General features: G+C 37.8%; 1 long non-coding RNA gene across 12 annotated transcripts in view; it reads right to left on the bottom strand.

Moving 5' to 3' along the window:
• Positions 1-17,881, bottom strand: part of LOC147359192 (uncharacterized) — a 313,939-nt gene that overhangs the window by 202,885 nt on the left and 93,173 nt on the right. Inside the window, exon 3 of one of the 12 annotated variants that reach the window (XR_015140611.1) lies at positions 14,818-15,453. The exons of the other annotated variants lie outside the window; for them this stretch is intronic. This is a non-coding gene — a long non-coding RNA (uncharacterized LOC147359192). Of the gene's footprint in view, positions 1-14,817; positions 15,454-17,881 lie in introns of those variants that run through there. 12 annotated transcript variants of the gene reach the window in all.

The following is a 17,881-nucleotide window of genomic DNA, read 5'->3' as shown; positions in this document are numbered from 1 at the left end:
GTTGATGGCATCACCAACTCAATGGACATGAGTTTGAGCAAGCTCCAGGAGATAGTAAAAGACAGAGAAGCCCGGCATGCTCCAGCCCATGAGGTCACAAAGAGCTGGACACAACTTAGTGACTAAACAACAACTTCTGTTCCTCACTGGTTAAAGACGTCTACTGTGGCCTTAATCCTTCAGAAACTATAGAAGAGCATACTTGAGGCCGGAGAATACCCTCAGGCAGAAAGACAAAGGGAGTCACTGACCTGAGGGAAGCATCTGCAGAAGTAGACCACAGGATATGGGTGGGGCATCTGTAGCATCTACTACACTAAATCAATGGAACTTGTCATTATGCTAATCATTGAGGGGACACCGAAGAAACCAAAAGACTAATGCATTCTATGAGCTGAATCTCTTTGTCATGTACAGATATTGTATCAGGTACTGAGCTAGACACCAGGAGGAAAATAAACAATAAAATACAATCTGTGAACTTAGGGGTCTTATATTAGGATGAAGAAGTACATGTAGGCCAAGATAAAAGATGTAATTTAAAGAGCTACATAAATTTTGAGCACCTCTTAAAAAAGCAAATCTAAGTGAAGTATTCAGATACAAAGAAAAATGAAACAAAGATATTATGGATGAAAATGATTGACATATATACACTATCAATGCTATATTTAAATAGATAATGAATAAGAACTTACTGTATGGCTCAGGGAACCCTAATCACTGCTCTGTGGAGCCCTAATTGGGAAGGAAATTCAAAAAAGAGGGGATATATGCATACATATAGCTGATTCGCTTTGCTGTGCAGTAGAAAGTAACACAACATTGTAAAGCAACTAAACTCCAATAGAAACTAATTTAAAAATTAGAAAAATAAATTTTAAGTTATACAATAAAACTAAAAAATCAACTAAAAAAAGGAAAGAATGATCTGAGCAGAGAGATAACCTGAAGTGAGGTTTTAAAGATGAGTTGATTAAAGGATTGAAGAGAAAACATAGGAGACAAGAGACATATCATGTGTAATCTGATGCTGATGTGTTGAAAGCCTTGGGCTAAGATGGTGCCACAATCTTGGGCTAAGATCACATCACAATGGTGTGATCACTCACCTAGAGCCCATCCTGGAATGTGAAGTCAAGTGGGCCTTAAGTAGAATAACTGCAATCAAAGCTATTGGAGGTGATGGAATTCCAGTTGAACTATTTCAAATTCTAAAAGATAAGGCTATTAAAGTGCTGCACTCAAAATGCCAGTAAATCTGGAAAACTCAGCAGCAGCCACAGGACTGGAAAAGGTCAGTTTTCATTCCAATCCCAAAGAAGGGCAATGCCAAAGAATGTTCAAACTACCACACAATTGCACTCAGCTCACATGCTGGGCAAAGTAATGCTCAAAATTCTCCATGCCAAGCTTCAACAGTATGTGAACCGTGAACTTCCAGATGTTCAAGCTGGATTTAGAAAAGGAAGAGGAACAAGAGATCAAATTGCCAACATCTGTTGGTTTACAGAAAAAGCAAGAAATTACAGAAAAACATCTATTTCTTCTTTATTGATTACGCCAAAGACTCTGACTGTGTAGATCACAACAAACTATGGTAAATTCTTCAAGAGATGGGAATACCAGACCACCTGACCTGCCTCCAGAGAAATCTGCATGCAGGTCAAGAATCAACAGTTAGAACCGGACATGGAACAATGGACTGGTACCAAATTGGGAAAGGAGTACGTCAAGGCTGTATATTGTCACCCTGCTTATTTAACTTACATGCAGAGTACATCATGCAAAATGCTGGACTGGATGAAACACAAGCTGGAATCAAGATTGCTGGAAGAAATATCAATAACCTCTGATATGCAGATGACATCACCCTTATGGTTGAAAGTGAAGAGGAACTAAAGAGACTCTTGATGAAAGTGAAAGAGGTGGGTGAAAAAGTTGGCTTAAAACTCAACATTGAGAAAACTAAGATCATGACATCCAGTCCCATAACTTCATGGCAAGTAGATGGGGAAACAGTGAGAGGCTTTATTTTGGGGGGCTCCAAAATCCCTGCAGATGGTGACTGCAGCCATGAAATTAAAAGACGCTTGCTCCTTGGAAGAAAAGCTATGACCAACCTAGACAGCATATTAAAAAGCAAAGACATTACTTTGCTGATAAAGGCTCATCTAGTCTGGTGGGCCGCCATCTATGGGGTTGCACAGAGTCGGACACGACTGAAGTGACTTAGCAGCAGCAGCAGCAGTCAAAGCTATGGTTTTTCCAGTAGTCATGTATGGGTGTGAGAGTTTGACTATAAAGAAAGCTGAGTGCAGAAGAATTGATGCTTTTGAACTGTGGTGTTGGAGAAGACTTTTGAGAGTCCCTTGGACTGCAAGGAGATCAAACGAGTAAATCCTAAAGGAAATCAGTCCTGAATATTCATTGGAAGGACTGATACTTAAGCTGAAACTCAAATACTTTGGCCAGCTGATGTGAAGAACTGATTCACTGGAAAAGACCCTGATGCTGGGAAAGATTGAAGGCAGGAGAAGAAGAGAATGACAGAGGATGAGATGGTGGATGGTATCACTGACTTGATGGACATGAGTTTGAACAAGCTTTGGGAGATGGTGAAGGACAGGGAAGCCCGGAGTGCTGCAGTCCACGGGGTCACAAAGATTCAGACATGACTCAGCAACTGAGCTGAAATGAAGAGTGTGCCAATAGAATGGAGCAAAGACATGGTATCTATGGCCCAGTTGCTCATTTCTCATCCAGGTCAACCCTTTACTAACATGTCTTTCAGTACCAAAGTGGTTAGACACTTTGAAATCACATTTTAGGCTCCCTTCCAGTTGGAGTGCCACATACGACTGGGATAAAAAAAAAGAGAGAGAGAACCCAAATATGGCAGAGATTAAAGCTTACATCCCTAAAAAATTAATCTTACAGAGATTAAAGCTTACATGCCTAAAAAATCTTAAATTCACATCAACACTCACCTCCCTTGTGTCAACAGTTTTCCTGGCCTTTTAGCTAGATCAATTTACCTGCTGACTTGTTTTTCATCAAAATGAACTTGGGAGTTCTAGACTAAGATTTTAGCTCCAAATCTCTCTAGATATTGGTCATTTTCTATGCCTGTATCCTATTTCTTAACAATAGAAAGTTTTATGACCAAGCATCTATCTTATCTTACAGTCTGGGTCCCTGTTTCGAGTGCAGTTCTTCTGGAAAGAAGTTTTCCCTGGGGCTGAATTTCAGGTTCTAAACTGAATAACTGGATCCTTGCTGTCATGTTTCCCATGTATATTTCTGCAAACATGTTGCTGGGTATCTACCAATGACCCTCTTGATAGTATTTTCAGTTCAGTTCAGTCACTCAGTCATGTCCGACTCATTGCTACCCCATGGACTGCAGCATGACAACAACAAAATTAAATTGAGTGTCAAGCAAAAATACCAGCACATAACTGTCTCTCAAGGAATGTCAATATCTTTCCTGTCCTGATTTCTTTCTACTCTCATGACATTTTAGGACTTGCATTTCTGATCTGCTTTCCTCTGATACCTTATCCTCTCTTCTTAGCATCCATCAGTACCTCAGTTGTCACTTATGACCCTAGATCTTGCCTTAAATTCTTTGTAGCTATTTCTGATATAACAACCTAGTCTTATCAGTCTTACTTTGCTTCACCCTTTCTCACATCCTGCCTTGTAATATGCATTTTTTAGCACATCAGCAAACGTCATGAGGAAGTTTTTCAGTAACTCACTGAATTGATAGCTTTGGGAAAGTTATCATTTGTTCCATTGTTAAAGAATAAGATTGATACTGCTCTCCTAAAATGCACTTGAAGCCTAATTATACAGAAGTTATTCTTGCATGCCAGATTTTGGGTGGTTGTTTTGTCCATCCTGTGTTTTTCTCTAATTTTTTCACAGTGGGAGAAAAACAGTACCAAAATTAATTTCATTTAAATGAGGTGGGGCAGTAGGAATTGAAAACTGAGTAATATTTGCATCAAAAAAAAAAGTACTAAATTTTCACTTTAGTTTGGCATGGTTCAAGGCCTCATCAGTTCATTTCAGTTGCTCAGTCGTGTCTGATTCTTTGCGACCCCATGAACTGCAGCACACCAGGCCTCCCTGTCCATCACCAATTCCCGGAGTTCACCCAAACCCATGTCCATTGAGTCGGTGATGCCATCCAAGCATCTCATCTTCCGTTGTTCCCCTCTCCTCCTGCCCTTAATCTTTCCCAGCATCAGGGTCTTTTCAGATGAGTCAGATTTTCACATCAGGTGGCCAAAGTATTGGAGTTTCAGCTTCAGCATCAGTCCTTCCAATGATCTCCTTTAGGATGGACTGGTTGGATCTCCTTGCAGTCCAAGTGACTCTCAAGAGTCTTTTCCAACACCACAGTTCAAAAGCATCAATTCTTCTGTGCTCAGCTTTCTTTATAGTCCAACTCTCACGTCCATACATGACAGTATACCAATAAATATGGTAGTTGCATAGAGATATTGAACCAGAAGAAGCATGTGATATACTTACTTTAAAAAATATATATATATGGGACAAATCCATTTCTGTTTAAGAGAACTGAAACCTTAGAGCACTCATTTTAGATCTCTTGATATATATGTTCAATAAAATACATAATTTGATTGTAAGGAAAGGCTGAAATTATTCTCTGGATTCACTGCAATAAGTTCATAGCCTCAGGAGTTTTTTTTTTTTTTTCTGTAGAAATAAAATGATGTGATTTGAAGCTTGAATAAGATCCCACTGGGAGGAAAGATGAGCAGAAATGAGAAAAGTACTGGGGGCAATAGATCAGAAGATACTCTTTTGAATGCTGCAAGGACAAAAGACAGCTAGAGGAGACATCTTAGCCAAGGAAGCACAGGGAAAGGGCGGCATGTGCTTTCATAACTATCACAAAGACACCAAAACTCATGACAATACTTGTCAATTCTAAGTGATAATAAGGTTCTACAGACTTGATTTACATGTGGCCACAGAATCATGTAATATGATGGTTTTCTGCTACAGACTACATCTGTACCATTCTGACAGTCTGGAATGAGGCCAGGGTATCAACACTTTCAAAAATCTCTACACAGAACTCTAAAGTGTTGCCATGTTTGGGAAATACTAACATAATAAAGGGGGCAACAGAGAATGAGATGGTTGGATGGCATCACTGACTCAATGGACATGAATTTGAGCAAACTCTGGGAGATAATGAAGGACAGGAAAGTCTGGCGTGCTGTAGTTTATGGGGTTGCAAAGAGTTACACGTGACTTAGTGACTGAACGAAAACATAAGAAAACCCTAAGGTCTGAGAGGGGCTGAATAAATTTAAAACTTATGGAAAGGAGAACTTGCCATTTGCTGCAACTACCACCATTCCATATTTTACCACTAAGTGCATATTTTGTATTTGTTAATGAGTTGTAGACACAAAGGGACACACAGTGGAGATTTCATTTCAGGCTTAGTAAGTACAGTGTCACAAGGTGTGCCATGCTATGCTGTCCTTGAAAAAGAATATGTATATGGTAGCTCTCTCTCTCCAACCTACTTCAAGCAAGTAAACCTTGAGTACTTGTGTGTGTAAGTGCCTATATGTATATGTATGTAAATGTTTATGCTTTGGCAAGTTTGAGATCTGATTTGATATTTTATCTTGGGGAAATATACCTAAGATAATTCTGACCTGAATATACTCTGGTTTTTTTCTTCTACTTCATCAGAACTAATTCTAGCCATGAGACCAGTACTCCGCTGAGTTGCAGATTCCTATTATCCATCTACTCCTCCATATGCTGAAGGATGGTCAGATGGTCAAGGGCTTGAAAAGGGGTCCAGTGGAAAATCAGAGGCCTAAAATAGATGTTTTATTTGTTCTTCTCTTTATTCCTTGTCCCTAGATCCTATATAAGCAATGGATCTTTTTGCACTGATGACAATCTAGTTAACCTTTACCCTGAGGGGCTCCTGAATGTGCTCTAGTGAGATTATGAATGATGCTTTTTTCTCAATATTTAGGTCATATTCTATGTGTATCAGGGAAGATGGGAAGGGAAGACTGGGGAGACTGGTAAGAGTCACAGCAAAGATGACTGATTTTTGTATTTTTATTATGTTGGTATTTTTTTTGAAGCAATGCATTGCATTTTCCTTATATCCTTCTTCACTTTTTAGGTTAGAACACATATTATTGCTGATGACTATGTTCTATCTGGTGGCCATCTTCTTAATTACTCTGAGCTGCATTTGATTACAACTTGCTTCAGGGATTACGGTATTATTTTATCATATTACATCTTTCCATCATCTCTTCAGTTCCTCTATAAGTAAGGACTAGTCTGCTCTGGAAGTACCTCATTAGATTGTTACATTTGCTCTGTAAGTTCAGTTATTAATGTTCTGGAACATTTCCTTTGCTAATTTGTTCCAAAGTATAAATTTATAGGTCACCATTATAGAAAATCTCAAATGTCACAAGAGGAAGCTTACCATAAGATGATAATGTTCTTCTCTATTTCCCAACCTTGTTGATACCAATTGCATATTAAGGTTTCCTTAGACAACTGCTGTTCTGTGCAATCTACTCAAAATTTTACTGATGGAGCTAAGATATACCATTGCAATGACATGTGAAAAATTATAGTAACTACAAAACTGGCTATTAGCTTTAACTTTGGATCTAACATGATAGTTTCTATATTACTGTTAAGTAATCTTTTTCCTGAAATGGTATGGACCTAACAGAAGCAGAAGATATTAAGAGGAGGTGGCAACAATATACAGAAGAACTATACAAAAAAAAAAAAAATTTTAATGACCCAGATAACCACGATGGTGTGATCACTCACATAGAACCAGACATCCTGAAGTGTGAAGTCAAAATGGCCTTAGAAAGCATCACTATGAACAAAGCTAGTGGAGGTGATAGAATTCCAGTTGAGCTATTTCAAATCCTAAAAGATAATGCTGTAAAAGTCTGCACTCAACATGCAAGCAAATTTGGAAGACTCAGCAGTAGCCACAGGACTGGAAAAGATCAGCTTTTATTCCATTCCCAAAGAAAGGCAATGCTAAAGAATGTTCAAACTACCACACAATTGTACTCGTCTCATACATTAGCAAAGTAATGCTCAAAGTTCTCCAAACTAGGCTTCAACAGTACGTGACTTGAAAACTTCCAGATGTTCAAGCTGGATTTAGAAAAAGCAGAGGAACCAGAGATCAATTTTCCAACATCCATTGGATCATAGAAAAAGCAAGAGAATTCCAGAAAAACATCTACTTCTGCTTCACTGACTATGCTAAAGCCTATGACTGTGTGGATCACAACAAACTGCGGAAAATTCTTCATGAGATGGGAGTACCAGACCACCTTACCTGCCTTCTGAGAAATGTGCATGCAGGTCAAGAAGAAACAGAATCAGACATGGAACAACAGACTGGTTCCTAATCTGGAAAGGAGTACATCAAGGCTGTATATTGTCACCCTGATTATTTAACTTATATGCAGAGTATATCATGCAAAATGCTGGGCTAGATGAAGCACAAGCTGGAATCAAGATTGCCAGAAGAAATATCAATAACCTCAGATATGCAGATGACACCACCTTTATGGCAGAAAGTGAAGAGGAACGAATAAGCCTTTCGATGAAAGTGAAAGAGAGTGAAAAAGTTTGCTTAAAACTCAACATTCAAAAAACAAAGATCATGGCATATGGTCCCATCACTTCATGGCAAATAGATGGGGAAACAATGGAAACAGTGAAAGACTTTATTTTCTTGGGCTCCAAAATCACTGCAGGTGGTACCTGCAGCCATGAAATTAAAAGACACTTGCTCCTTGGAAGAAAAGTTATGACCAACCTAGATAGCATATTCAAAAGCAGAGACATTACTTTGCCAACAAAGGTCCGTCTAGTGAAGGCTATGTTTTTTCCAGTGGTCACGTATGGATGTGAGAGTTGGACTGTGAAGAAAGCTGAGCGCCGAAGAATTATGCTTTTGAACTGTGGTGTTGGAGAAGACTCTTGAGAGTCCCTTGGACTCCAAGGAGATCCAACCAGTCCATCCGAAAGGGAATCAGTCCTGAATATTCATTGGAAGGACTGATACTGAAGCTGAAACTCTAATACTTTGGTCAGCTGATGCGAAAAACTGACTCATTGGAAATGACCCTGATGCTGGGAAAGATTGAAGGCAGGAGGAAAGGGGACAACAGAGGATGAGATGGTTGGGTGGCATCACTGACTTAATACACATGAGTTTGAGCAAGCTTTGGGAGCTGGTGAAGGACAGGGAAGCCTGGTGTGCTGCAGTCAATTGTGTCCCAAAGAGTCCAACATGACTGAGTGAACTGAGTTGAACTGAACTGAATCTTCTTTCAGTCATCAGAATTTTGCCGTAGATATTTATTCACTTCAATAAATTTCATTCCATGTGGATTTCCTGTTAGATTTTGCTATGATAACACAAATATATTTAATATTTAGAGTACTTCTAACAGAAATAAACTTACTAGGGCCTATTTGGATCAAAGGATAGTTTAGCTTGCAAATAGTAGTGAGAAATTATTATGTATTTCTCCTTTAGAGTTCATGTTCTCTCATTAAAAGTTCAGAATGTGGTATTCAAGGGATACTCAGATCTTTCTATACACTAAGCTTTGCTTCAGGTAATCTTCAAAGATAGCAACTTAGCACTTTAGAAATGATATGTGATTAGGTATAAAATACAACTTGGTTCCAAGCCCTACTATTTTCTCTCTGTGCTCTTGATACAGTTCAATGTGGTCCCTATTCTCTTACCCATAACATAGAGAAAACTATGCCTACATTGTAGGTATGTTCTGAGAATTAAAATAATGCCTAGCTTATCAAATGAAACCAAGTGATGAAAACCAATGCAGCATTCGATCTTTAATTTTGGACATTTTATTCTTTTCTTGGATTCTTCTGTTTGATTCCTTTGGCTTGCTGAAAATGTTGCTAACATTTTCACTGGAGAAAGCTCTTCTTGCTATGCCTTTTCACTTCCCCTCAACAAACAGTGATCACCTCTTCAAAACATTTTATGATCTTTTCATAAATAATTTTTCTTAGCTAATTATTTTATCTGAGTTACTTTATGACTTAGAGATATTTTCCTGGAATGTGAATATATTTTAGAAGTCATCATTTGGTTTGTGAGCCTTTGAAATGCAGTATTAATACTGAGCCATGATACAGTGGTCCATTTTTAGAAGCCCAGCAGAGTTTTAAGGTAATATCTATAATTTCTCTTGCCATCTGGATTATAAATGATATCTTGAAATTATAAGGACAATGTCTTTCAAATCCTTAGGTTTAAATGACCCTGAATCACCTGCATACGCTAAACTCGATGTAAATTTTATTCACTGTAATATTCATCTGTTTATTGTAATAATTGGCCTAGCACATTACAAGTGGTAAGTGCATCACAAATAATTTCTGACTGATCTTCCTATTTGCATATAAATTATTGAATGAGTGGACAGGTAAGCTATAGATTTATATTAGTAGTATAGCTAAATCATTTTCATAGTGCTTAGATTATAGGTTTACGTGAGCCACTTCCAGCTTTGGAAAAGCATTATAAAATATAACAAAACACCATAGGAGAAATTTAGCTGAAGATAATCACTCACAGGGATGTGATGGGACACTGACTGCTCATGCTGGTCTCTGAGTTGTAACTTTCCTTATGGTTCCAGCTACAAACGGTTCCCAGGGCGCGAACAATGTAACACCGCTGGCAGTGAAATGGGCAAAGGCCGCTCTGTGTCCAGCTGGTACAAAGTACAGGAGGGGCAGTATGTCCCTGTGTGGGTGTTAACCACGACTATGATTTCATGTGTAGACGTCTCTGTACCACATACACCGTGAAATAAGGCGCAAAGCATTTGTATTTCTAATAGATACCTGTTTGGGTTAACAACTTGGTAATATCTTCGTTGAAAAACATATGTGTACATCAGAAAACTCTAGAGGAGAATCTTTACCCTTGGACAAATTACATACTTTGTGAGTTGAGCCAAAGGCTGATTTTTTTCCCCAAGTACATTATTTACAAAGTTTTCTTTTTTTAGCAAAGTGTTTTTCAGTCATAAAGTCAGAACTCCTTTCAAACAAATTGCTTCCTTAATATTGATTTCATGTATAAGAATTGGATAATTGCATAAAAATTCAAGTTGAACCAGGAAAGCAGGTTTTCAATTAACCTTGTGCTGAATATAATTACAAGGTGGCTGTTCAAAAGCAACTGAGGGGGCCATTTATAAATTATAATTGCTTTTATCTTGAGAGTGAGAGACACAGAGTTAACCGTTTAATGTTATGGCGGTGTGCCAAGGCTTTAAAAGTTTGGTCATAATGAAACTCTGATTAAGTAGTAGTTTCTACAACTTGTAACCATTTCATTTTTGGTTAAACATCCTTGTGCTTGTGCTTAGGTCACCTTGTCCAGCTCTTTGCGACCTTATGGGCTATAGCCCGCCAGGCGCCTCTGTCCATGGGGATTCTCCAAGCAAGAATACTGGAGTGGGCTGCCGTGCCCTCCTCCAGGGTAAATATCCTTTATAAAGATTTATTAGGGGGGTGCCTTTCTCATATAAACTCTATAATTGTCTCTGTGAAAAAAAATTGGACTGATCAGAACTTGGACCTGTTGTTTTAAAGAAACAAATGGCAGACATAGCATACACAAGGACCTTACATTTATAGTTCTCTTTTCTGATATTTTTGGAGATATCTTTAATCTTTACTTTCAATTGAGAATTAAAATGCAGAATAAAACTAAATCCCACTGAATCTTCAAAAATTATATTGAAAAAATTTTCCATACACCCAACCTCTGAAGGAAAATCAGAAATTGCAAGTTTATTTCTTTAATAGAGTCAAGAAAAGTCTAATATAGAAATGTTTATTCAATAAGATTTTAGATGAACCTCTTAAAAGTCAATAAATTAAATAAAAGTTTAGCTTGTTTCATATTGAGTGGGCTTTTAAAATTTTCCAAATAGCTCTGATCCTCTTTTGGGAGGCTTTTTGATAAAGTACTTGATAAAATTCTTTGGAAATGTCTAGCAGATTACATTAATTCTGAGATCAAGATAACTGTCATTTATCTCTGATCCTCCCATTTATAGAGATACCACAAGTATAATGTGACTGTGTATAAGACAAAGAGAGGGAAGGAGGGAAGAAGGTTGGGAGGGGGAGGGAGGGAGAGAGAGAATAGTTATTGTTCATTTGGCTTGTTTAATAAATAGATGGATGGCTGGATGAATGAGTAAAGTAATTTAATACCTCACATTTTGGTCAAGAGAAGGAACTAGGCATGCTCATAATCTGATCTTAATGACATAAGATGAAATTCTGTGCATAAGTTGTCTTCCAAAAACACAAGAGAAGACTCTGCTGCTGCTGCTGCTGCTGCTGCTACTGCTAAGTCGCTTCAGTCGTGTCTGACTCTGTGCGACCCCATAGACGGCAGCCCACTAGGCCCCTCTGTCCCTGGGATTCTCCAGGCAAGAACACTGGAGTGGGTTGCCATTTCCTTCTCCAATGCATGAAAGTGAAAAGTGAAAGAGAAGTCGCTCAGTCGTGCCCAACTCTTAGCGACTCCATGGACTAGAGCCTACCAGGCTCCTACATCCATGGGATTTTCCAGGCAAGAGTACTGGAGTGGGGTGCCATTGCTTTCTCCAAGAGAAGATTCTACACATGGTCAATACCAAATTCAGATTGATTATATTCTTTGCAGCAAAAGATGGAGAAGCTCTATACAGTCAGCAAAAACAAGACTGGGAGCTGACTGTGGCTCAGATCAGGAGCTCCTTGTTGCAAAATTCAGACTTAAATTGAAGAAAGTAGGGAAAACCAATAGACCATTCAGGTATGACCTAAATCAAATCCTTTATGATTATACAGTGGAAGTAACAAATAGATTCAGGGTATTAGATATGATAGACAGAGTGCCTGAAGAACTATGGCAGAGGTTCATGACACTGTACAGGAGGCAGTGATAAAGACCAACCCCAAGAAAAAGAAATGCAAAAAGGCAAAACGGTTGTTTGAGAAGACCTTAAAAACAGCTGAGACAAGAAGAGAAGCAAAAGGCAAAGAAGAAAAGGAAAGATATACCCATTTGAATGCAGAGTTCCAAAGACTAGTAAGGAGAGATAAGAAAGCCTTCCTCAGTGAACAATGCAAAGAAAAGAGGAAAACAATTGAATGGGAAAGACTAGAGATCTCTTCAAGAAAATTAGAGATACCAAGGGAACATTTCATGCAAAGATGGGCTCAATAAAAGACAAAAATGGTATGGACCTAACAGAAGCAGAAGATATTAAGAAGAGGTGGCAAGAATACACAGAACTATACAAAAAGATCTTACTAACCCAGATAACCATGATGGTGTGATCACTCATCTAGAGCGAAGTCGAGTAGGCCTTAGGAAGCATCACTATAAACAAAGCTAGTAGAGGTGATGGATTCCAGTTGAGCTATTTCAAATCCTAGAAGATGATACTATAAAAGTGCTGCACTCAATATGTCAGCAACTTTGGAAGACTCAGTAGTGGCCACAGGACTGGAAAAGGTCAGTTTTCATTCCAATCCCAAAGAAAGGAAATGCCAAAGAATGTTCAAACTACCACACAATTGCACTCATCTCACAGGCTAGAAAAGTAATGATCAAAATTCTCCAAGCCAGGCTTCAACAATATGTGAACTGTGAACTTCCAGATGTTCAAGCTGGTCTCAGAAAAGGCAGAGGAACCAGAGATCAAATTGCCAACATCCGTTGGATCATCAAAAAAGCAAAAGGGTTCCAGAAAAACATCTACCTCTGCTTTACTGACTATACCAAAGCCTTTGTGTGGATCACAATAAACAGTGAAAAATTCTTCAAGAGATGGGAATACCAAACTACCTTACCTGCCTCCTGAGAAATCTGTATGTAGGTCAAGAAGCAACAGTTAGAACTGAACATGGAACAACAGACTGGTTCCAAATAGGAAAAGGAGTATGTCAAGGCTGTATATTGTCACCCTGCTTATTCAACTTATATGCAGAGTACAGCATGTGAAATGCTGAGCTGGATGAAGCACAAGCCAGAATCAAGATTGCTGGGAGAAATATCAATAACCTCAGATATGCAGATGACATCACCCTTATGACAGAAAGTGAAGAAGAACTAAAGAGCCTCTTGATGAAAGTCAAAGAGGAGAGTGAATAAGTTGGCTTAAAACTCAACATTCAGAAAACTAAGATCATGACATCCAGTCCCATAACTTCATGGCAAGTAGATGGGGAAACAGTGAGAGACTTTATTTTTGGGGGCTCCAAAATCACTGCAGATGGTGACTGCAGCCATGGAATTAAAAGATGCTTGCTCCTTGGAAGAAAAGTTATGATCAATCTAGATAGCATATTAAAAAGCAGAGACATTACTTTGCCAACAATGGTCCATCTAGTCAAAGCTATGGCTTTTCCAGTAGTCATGTATGGATGTGAGAGTTGGGCTATAAAGAAAGCTGAGCACTGAAGAATTGATGCTTTTGAACTGCGGTGTGGGAGAAGACTCTTGAGAGTCCCTTGGACTGCAAGGAGATCCAACCAGTCCATCCCAAAGGAAATAAGTCCTGAATATTCATTGGAAGGACTGATGCTGAAGCTGAAACTCCAACACTTTGGCCAGCTGATGCAAAGAACTGACTCATTGGAAAAGACCCTGATGCTGGGGAAGATTGAAGGCAGAAGGAGAAAGGAACGACAGAGGATGAGATTGTTGGATGGCATCACTGACTCTATGGACATGAGTTTGAGCAACCTCTGGGAGTTGGTGATGGACAGGGAGGCCTGGCCTGCTGCAGTCAATGGGGTCACTGAGTCAGACACAACAGAGCGAATGAAATGTGAAGAATGCTTATGATCGATTCTTAGCAACATTCAGTTTTATTAATACTGTGTCATTAACATAATACATATAACATATAATGATATATAATATATTATATATTAATATTATATAATATATATGATTAATGCTGTATAATTAATACTAAACTTTATATATATACTTTATATATATATAAATATACACTTTATATATATATAAATATACATTAGTGAATATATAATCATATATATACTCATATATATCTTCAGAGCATATTTTTACAACTAGACATTTGTACCTTTTGACCTATAGCACCATTTTTCTTTTCCCTCAACCCCTGGGCAACCACTATTCTCTGGGTCTATGAAGTAAACTCTATTTTTTCCTTTACTATTTCACATATAAGTGGTACTATATACTATTTTTCTTTCTGTCTGGCTTATTTCGCTTTGTAGAATTCCCCTCAGCTTAATCCGTGTTGTTTATTTCATGCTATCCTTATGATTTAGTTTTACCGTGCAGTTTTGCTCTGTTTTCATTTGAATTTGTGAAAATGCAACATCTCTGCTACAATTGCCACTGCCATGACCAGAATCCCTATTCTAAGGGCGTTTTTATTTAAGGAATAGTATACATTTTCCCTAAAGTGGTTAAAAGTAACCCATTTCTTTAAGATGAACTCTTCCTCTTTATTCATCTACAGACTAAAAAAAATACTTTTACTCATTAAGCTCACTGAAATTCATTGTGTTTATTACATTCATTATTATACAGAGTGAAGTAAGCCAGAAAGAAAAACACCAGTACAGTATACTAACGCATATATATGGAATTTAGAAAGATGGTAATTACAACCCTGTATACGAGACCGCAAAAGAGACACATATGTATAGAACAGTCTTTTGGACTCTGTGGGAGAGGGAGGGGGGGATGATTTGGGAGAATGGCATTAAAACATGTATAATATCATATAAGAAACGAATCCCCAGTCCAGGTTCGATGCAGGATACAGGAAGCTTGGGGCTGGTGCACTGGGATGACCCAGAGGGATGGTATGGGAATGGAGGTGGGAAGGGGGTTTAGGATGGGGAACACGTGTACACCCGTGGCGGATGCATGTTGATGTATGGCAAATCCAATACAATATTGTAAAGTAAAATAATAATAATAATTTAAAAAAATAAATAATAATAATTTTAAAAATAAATTTAAAAAAAGAAAGTAGGATGAGTTCACTATGAATAAAAGGAAATAATTATTTGCTTGTAAATAAATGGTTTGTCACCAAAAATAAATAAATAAATAAAGTAACAAAGATTTAAAATTAGTTTTACAATAATTGCTTTGGACTACTTTCCTTGTGGCTCAGTGGGTAAAGAAACCACCTGCAATGCAGGAGATGCAGGAGACACAAGTTCAATCCCTGGGTCGGGAAGATTCTCTGCAGGAAGGTATGGCTGTCCACTCCAGTATTCTTGCCTGGAGAATCCCGTGGACAGAAGAACCTGGCAGGGTACAGTCCACAGGGTCACAAAGAGTCGGACAGGACTGAAGCACCTGAGCATGCCAGCACCGTTAAATGAGAAGCTACTGCTAGTCCCATATCTCCTCTAGATTTGACCAGAAAGTCATCACTTCCTTTTTACAGTCACCTAATTCTATGATATGTTGTGATTCATGAAACTAAGTGCTAATATTTTACAATGTGACTTGTTGCTATGAAAATAAGTGATATACGAACTAAAGCTCTCAAATAGTTTTTTGGCATTCTACAAGTGGGAAATGAAGCAAACAACAAGAAAACAATTCAATATTATAATTTCATTTTAATGCCTTTTGGTAAATGTTTTGGGTTTAAATTCCTTTGAGACAATGTTCTGGGTTTCATTTTCATTCATTCCAGGTTTGAACTTCACAAATGTATAAAAATTGATGATCTGAATTTGATTGAGATGCATTCTAAGATCCTTGGTTATCTGAAGATATGTTTTCCAATCAGTAAAATGGATTAACACTGTACTTAAGAATTTTAATAGCAAAGATTGAAATAAATAGATTCAACCATTTAAGAAATGATTAAACATCTCTTATTTCCTGCAACTAAGAATAATAATGAAGAGTTGGACAGTCCTCACTTTCACATGGCTTACAGTCCAGCTGCATAAAAATGGGCTTTTCTGTAAAACTAGTCTGTTAACTGTGTGACTACCAATGAGTTTTAATCTTTGGCTCTTAGCTTCTTTATTTATAAAATGAGAATAATAGCTATAATGCCTACATAGCAGCAGCATTTTAGAGAGGGAGAGAGGTCTGAAATACACAATGAATGGGAAAAAGCTTAGTGTATAAATTAGATAGTGCAGTCATTCTCTTATGTGCTAAGATTCCTCATGCAGACTCTGGAAGTGGATGAAACCACTTTGAGTTCCCACGTGTAGAGTTACCCAGCAGAGGAAGAAAATGCCTGGACTCAGTAAAATAAAAATATGAGGATCATCAAGACAGAGAAGCTATTGGAAACAACAGGATGACATGAAATCAATTTGTCTAAGAGAAGAGACAGAAAATAAGAGGATCAGGTCATGGGATATTCTAATATTTGGATGTCAGTGGAGAGCTGCCAGAGGTATTCAGAGTCTGTGAGGACACATTCCCATACAGTAATATAACCATTAAATACAACCATCGCCTACTTTTTTCATTAAGTGGCTTAGGTACGGAAAAAGTTTCTGTGAAGTTCTTAATTCATTTAGAAACTGAAGGTAAAATTATCTGATAGAATTTCCTATTTGGAAAGAAATTATCATGTGGAGTCACCAGTGAGGATTATAAAATAGCATTAATTCATATCACAAAACAAAAAACTGCATTTTCATATAACAGGCACGATTTTTCTGAAACACCAGCCTAATTAATATACGGAGGTTCCACTTAAACATCTCTTGCTTACCAGGAAGCCACTATACAAAGATTTTTGCTAAATTTAAACAACTGAAAATAATTTCCAGTGCGTAATTAAAGTATGCACCAATGTATTTTAAATTTATTTAATTTTTAACTGTTTTACTGAGGAATAATCTATACATGATAAATTTCAGGTTACATAAAATTTTGATGTATTTTAATATCTTCGTATACCCACAAAACTAACACATATTAAAGATGGAAACTATCAGCAAGGTGAAAAGACAGCCTTCAGAATGGGAGAAAATAATAGCAAATGAAGCAACTGACAAACAACTAATCTCAAAAATATACAAGCAACTCCTCCAGCTCAACTCCAGAAAAATAAATGGCCCAATCAAAAAATGGGCCAAAGAACTAAATAGACATTTCTCCAAAGAAGACATACAGATGGCTAACAAACACATGAAAAGATGCTCAACATCACTCATTATCAGAGAAATGCAAATCAAGACCACTATGAGGTACCATTTCACACCAGTCAGAATGGCTGCGATCCAAAAGTCTACAAATAATAAATGTTGGAGAGGGTGTGGAGGAAAGGGAACCCTCTTACACTGTTGGTGGGAATGAAAACTAGTACAGCCACTATGGAGAACAGTGTGGAGATTCCTTAAAAAACTGGAAATAGAACTGCCTTATGATCCAGCAATCCCACTGCTGGGCATACACACTGAGGAAACCAGAAGGGAAAGAGACACGTGTACCCCAATGTTCATCGCAGCACTGTTTATAATGGCCAGGACATGGAAGCAACCTAGATGTCCATCAGCAGATGAATGGATAAGAAAGCTGTGGTACATATACACAATGGAGTATTACTCAGCCATTAAAAAGAATACATTTGAATCAGTTCTAATGAGGTGGATGAAACTGGAGCCTATTATACAGAGTGAAGTAAGCCAGAAAGAAAAACACCAATACAGTATACTAACGCATATATATGGAATTTAGAAAGATGATAACAAT

This window comes from Bos grunniens, chromosome 14 (genome assembly GCF_055505025.1).
Source record: "Bos grunniens cultivar Pamir isolate PY7600 chromosome 14, Bosgru_T2T1.0, whole genome shotgun sequence".
NCBI lineage: Eukaryota > Metazoa > Chordata > Mammalia > Artiodactyla > Bovidae > Bos > Bos grunniens.
The sequence above is the reverse complement of the archived record's forward strand: the minus strand, read 5'-3'. Positions and strand labels throughout refer to the sequence as shown.